This window comes from Lemur catta, chromosome 16, assembly GCF_020740605.2.
Source record: "Lemur catta isolate mLemCat1 chromosome 16, mLemCat1.pri, whole genome shotgun sequence".
Lineage (NCBI taxonomy): Eukaryota > Metazoa > Chordata > Mammalia > Primates > Lemuridae > Lemur > Lemur catta.
The window spans coordinates 10841501-10847473 of NC_059143.1; the positions used below are offsets into that span (position 1 = coordinate 10841501).

Consider the following 5973-nt stretch of genomic DNA (forward strand, 5'->3'; position numbering starts at 1 on the left):
TATATCAACATTTGTAAATTGTGAGCTTAAACTGATGAGGAAAAAGGTTGTTTTTGTATATATATAAGCAATGAACTTGATATATGAATTGTCTTAAATATTAGCTAGAAATAAGAATTTTCTCTGAGAAAACACTTAGTATGATAAATTCAACTCTCAAATCATAACTTAATCTAAAGGATTTTATTCTATGCTTCTTATTCAGACTAGGCCTTTGCATAGACACATCTTGCGGTCTCATTATATGCCAGGTGCTGTGCTTGGCACTAGGGTGATCCTAAGGAGTCCTGAGCCCCATCTTACTGTGTACAGACTAGCACAATGCTTAAGACTCATAGTAGAGAGTGGAATAACATTATGCCCCTGCTTTTTTATTGTAATGTTGAAATCAAGTTGATCTTGGAGGCTCTAATAGATCAAACAATGCTTAGAAAACCACTTGCTTTAGAAAAAAGAATGCAACTTTGCTCTCAGGTTGGTTGGTCTCAGTTTTAAAAACCTGAATCTGACACAAAGGAAAACAACTGGATTTTGAAACTATATATTGTTGTGGCAGGGTGCTGAGCAAATGAAGGATGTATAATGTGTTTGTTTGCTTAACATCTGACTGAGTACTAGCAAGGAAACCTCTATTCCTGTTGAAGCTCTAACTGGGTGGAAAGTATCAACAAGATTTAAACTTTTGGATTAATTTAATCCACCTAATCCAAATACTGCTCTGTGGTCTTAGAATGTCATTCTGTAGCTTCATTTGGTTCTGCATCAGCATGCATTTATTAATATTTCATTAAAAACACCCTTGGAACTCTTGGATGAAAATCAAATCAGAGGAAAGTATTATGGTAAAGGGATAAAATTATGTATAATAAAAGTTAGAGGAAAAAAGGGCTCATAGTCACAGAGCGCTCAAATAAATTTAATTTCTGGATTTCCTTCCAAAATTATGTAGGTCAAATTGAATTTTTTTGAATCATGCATCAATTGTTGTTTGTTCAAAAAGCAATAAATCCTCTAAATAACTAGAAGAGAAGAAATGGCATTTTAAGTTTTTCTGATCAGTTTTTCTATTAGTATAGTTAAAAGTGATCTATTTCCTTTTCTTTATTTCCAATCTAGTAGGTATATTTAAGCCACAAATTTACATATTACCTTTAGTTATATCTCATTAGAAAGCATTTTGTAAGGTTAAAAATGTGGAAGTTTATTGCAGGTCACTCAGACAGTATGAATAAATGGAATAGAAATGTCTATACATCATTTCAAGACTCAACCAAGATTTGAATTTAAAATTTTGTTACAGGCAAGGAAATTTGATTCATCATAATGCTTTCTTTTGTTTCTTCTTTTTGTTTTCTTCTTTTTCTTTTTAAGTTTCAACAACATATTTCTCAGTTTTTTCTTTAAAAGCTTGAGAGGTTGATCTCGCCTCATGAAAGCAAGTTCAATGTTTTTCCCAACCACTTCTAAGAGTGCCTTGATCACCAGCTTAGTGGTCAGACTTGTCTGTTTCAGTGGCTTCATCAGTATAGTTCTTCTCTAGGAACCCACACACTGACTTGGCTCCCCAGCCTATGGCACTGGCCTTCCAGGCATGGTATTTGCTGAGGGGTCAGTCTGAGGGTGCCATCAAAGTGGAAACCCACAATTAGGGCAGAGATGCCAAATGGCCTGTGCCCCTTGCTCTGCGTATGATGCTGGTCTAGACTGGCGATGCAGTGAGTGATGTACTCCACTGGGACCGGGTCCTCTGCAGTCAGCCACTGGCCCTGGCCCTCCACCCTGGCCCTGTGGATGACTATCCTTGCTTGCATTGGCAGTCAGGCCGGCAAGGGACACGCACACAGTGTCATCCAAAGCACAGATCTCCCACGCTCATTAGACAGCATTTTTAACTCCCTAATATGATCAATGTTGAAATCAGTGTGTTTTCTCTTCCTCACTTCTTATCCATTTTTCCCATCGCATGATTATGTTTCTTAACATTTACTGTTTTAGCCAAAATTGTTTGATTTGTTGGATTTAAATGATATAGTCTATCCCTAAGACTTAAAGAAGAGGAAATGTGAGTCTTTAAGCTATATCTCATTATTTTACTCTTTCTCCTTCAACTTTTGTGATAGTATTTGCATTCTCTTCTATAACTATAGTCCTATATTTGTTTTAGCCTTAGTTCTGCTGTAGAATAGATTTAGCGCCCACTGCCAATCTCGTGCCATAGTTTTCCCATTCATCTCTTGGATGGCTCTAGTAGTTTCAGCAACTAATGTTCATGCAAAAATATTACTAAATGTTCTTTCATATTAAAAAATGTTGATATGTTGCTTTTTTACCTCCATACCATCTTGGCAGAGAGTTTAAAATTTCTATCTTACATTTTCTTTCATTTTTTGTTTGCAGGTGTGTTTTTTATGAATTTTGCAAGCATTGTTCTATCATCCTCTAGACAGTAATGTGTAGTTAATAGCTAGCCTTCATTCCTCCCGTTAGGTTGTTACTGTAGCCACTGTACTTCCTTGTCCCCTCTGATCCATCTTTGACACTATTATTAGAGTGATCTTGCCAAAATTCAGATGCCCGTTTCTCCTGATTAAATCCGCTCCGAGGCTCCCTCCTGTCTGCACTAAAAAGGATAAAGGCCAATCTCTTTAGCGTGAGCCGTGACCTGACTCTATGTTCTTTTCTGACCGTCTCCCAATATCCAACCTGAAGCAGGTGACACTCTTCTATTCCTCTTTAGCACATACTATTTGGAACTCATTGATTCAGCAAGTATTTATTGAGCATTCGCTGTCATGTCGTCACTCAGCTGAACCCCTTACAAGGTCCTATCCGGGCTCTGCCGCCACAACCTCCCCTAGCACATGTCAGTGGTAACACTTGGTAAGTGCTCGTTGAATGAGTGAAATAGTGATTAAGAACGATTTGTGTTTTTTGCGTGACATGTGTAAAATGGTAATATTAATATTTAGTTTTCAGCCATTTCATGTCTGATTGTGTATGCCTTGTGACCTAGCAAGCCCAAACTTCTCAAGAAATAAACCATATATTGTATTTCTCCTGTACGACATCCACCCCCATCATAACAGTTTCTATTCATTAGGCATATCACAGTTACGTGGCTTTCAAGTATATTGTTGATGTACAGCTTGACTGCTGGCAGAAATATGTGCTGTAAGTGTGATTTAAAGGCAGAGGTTATTTTCTGTATCCGTGAACAGCAACATGGCCTTAATATTCCATCTTTAGAGAGATGTATTATTTTAGGTTAAGAAGTAATACCCATTACTGTGTCCTCCTTCATGACAGGGAATTAAAACAGCAGTGCCTTGATATGAATTAGACCATGAAGGTGTTGGGTCCCTAGTAAGTCTTGCAGCAAAAGGACTTGCTGAAGGAAGGACTTAAAAGGGAGAGGATTTACTCAGAAAGCTGACCTTGCCTATTTCTCCATTTTGCCTCATGCTAATAACACATACAACATTTTTAGTCTCTGTGTGAAAGCTCCACAAATTTGTAATCTTCCTGCATTTTTATTCCTTACAGAAATAGATGCATAAAGTCCAAGTTTAATAAATGGCAACTAAAGAGTCAACAATTAAAAATAGTGGTGATAATGGTGACTCAAAGCTTAGGGCAATGATGAAATAGAGCAGACAGCAAATGATGATTGAAGTGGAGCCGGCTTTGAGTCATCCGACTCTCTGCAGGTTGAGCAGGTTATCTGTTGAAATCACACATGCATGCAACGCGATCTGCTCTAATAAATATTTTATGGATATGCAAACAAAATGCAAGCTTTAAAACCAAGATGCTAAAAGGCAGATTTCTTAGTGCCTTAGTGGAGGTAATAGTTTTCTCACACACTTTTCTCTTCCATTGCCTGTCTGTGAGAGCCAAATATTAATATGTTCGACCTCTTAAGAGAGGCTATTGTAATTACCTATTTATTTATTTTCTATTTATTTATCTATGTCCTTTAGTAGACTGTAAACTCCTTGAGGCTGCGGGCAATCTTGTTTACATTTACACGTCAGGTACCTGGCCATGACAACAAATTGTCGTCAAATGAATGAATGAAACCATTGCTCTTCTCTGCTGGTCACGCCACCCCGGACGTTTCCTGAATCTTTTTGTTTTGTTTTTGCTGAGCATGATTGTGTGTGTGTGTGTGTGTGTGTGTGCGCGCGTCCACTGTCTTGTTGTTATTGTGTGATTATTTTTGACTAAAGAAGGACACTGGGCTGACTATTGTGAACTAATATGTCACTGAAAAAATAGTGAGTTGTTAACTTCAGATGGAGGAGGAGGTGATTTGCTCTTCCCTTACTCTTTTGTTTTACGTGGATATCACAAGCATGTGTTATTTTGAAAAACAAAAGGACACATATGCATACACATATAACAGAATCAGGGAAAGGAGAAACTGATCAGAGAGAGGAATCAAAAGCTCTTACTTGGAAGCCCCTGTCCACTCCCGTCCTCAGGGTCCCCAATGACTCTACCACCTACGCTCCGCTATGGGAGATGAGCATCCAAGCTCGCTCATTTTTCTCCCTGGGGAGATGAGGCTGTAATTAGCCATTGGTACCATTAAGTCCTAAATCAAGATTAGGTAGACCAGGTGCGGTGGCTCACGCCTGTAATCCTAGCTCCCTGGGAGGCCAAGGCGGGCGGATTGTTTGAGCTCAGGAGTTTGAGACCAGCCTGAGCAAGAGCAAGACCCCATCTCTACTAAAAAAAAAAAAAAAAATAGAAAGAAATTATATGGACAGCTAAAAAATATATATATAAAAAATTAGCCAGGCATAGTGGCACGTGCCTATAGTCCCAGCTACTTGAGAGGCTGAGGCAGGAGGATCACTTGAGCCCAGGAGTTTGAGGTTGCTGTGAGCTAGGCTGACGCCATGGCACTCACTCTAGCCCGGGCAACAGAGTGAGACTCTGCCTCAAAAAAAAAAAATAAAAGATTAGGTAGATGACACAGGTAACATTGAGGACAAGAGAAAAAGTCATTGAGAAGCGATTCCACTTTAAAGGTGGTGCTTGGCCTGCAGGGTCTCAGTATAATGACAGTTTTAACTATTCCTGTCGTCACATCTGTCCTTCTGCCTTGCCTTCCTTCACGAGCTCCAGCCCCATCGGCAGTGGATTAGTGAACATCTCCACGGGAATGTTCAACAGGAACTTTCTGTTCATGATCTTACCATCTCCCTCCTACTTGTCCCTCCCCCCACCTGTTTTTCTGTCTTCTCTAGCTCAGTTCAGATGTTTGGCTCCTTTGTCACTCCTGCTTCTCCCTCCCTTCCAACCCTGAGTGTCCAGCAGGTTCCGCTGACTTTGCCTCCTAAATAGTTTTCAGATCCACCCCTCCCATGGTCTTACTACCTTTGCCCTAAGACGTGAATCCTCAGCTTGGCTTCCTCACCTGGACTGGAGCTCCGGCTTCCGAGTACTGGCCTGGCTTACGCTCCCTGCTTCCGCGGCTGGAAGAATAATCGCTCCGATCATGCAGTCCCTCCCTCCTCAAGGCTGCTCCAGCGGGACACCTGCCTGATCCTGTGTGTGTCCCCAGCCCTGAAATGCTTCAGCTTTGACACCGACAGCACCATTCTCCCTTTTTCACTGAGACTTTGTCCTTTCAACCTCATTCCCCCTAGGAACCCCTCCCCAGTCACACTCGCCAGCCCCTCCTCAATCCCTCAACCCCTATACAACCCTATTCCCTTTCACTCTGGGCAAAACTTTTGTCTTCTTTTGTCTACAAAAGCCTGGGCCCGTCTCCCTGTCAAACACTTGCTGTGGCATTGAAGTGAGGCATTTGCCTCTGTTCCCCACACGGCTCCTGGCTATTCAGTGGGTGTATCCATTTAGGTACAGGAAGAATGAGACAGGGTCCTTAGATGGATATCGTAATTCCAAGGCAAATAGACCACATTAAATTATTTGAATTAGGGAAAAAGAAATAAAAGTTGT

At 40.6% G+C, this 5973-nt stretch overlaps 1 pseudogene; it reads right to left on the minus strand.

Annotated features, from left to right (window-relative positions):
• Positions 1-1266: 1266 nt before the first annotated feature.
• Positions 1267-5508, minus strand: LOC123621700 (annotated as a pseudogene).
• Positions 5509-5973: the final 465 nt, after the last annotated feature.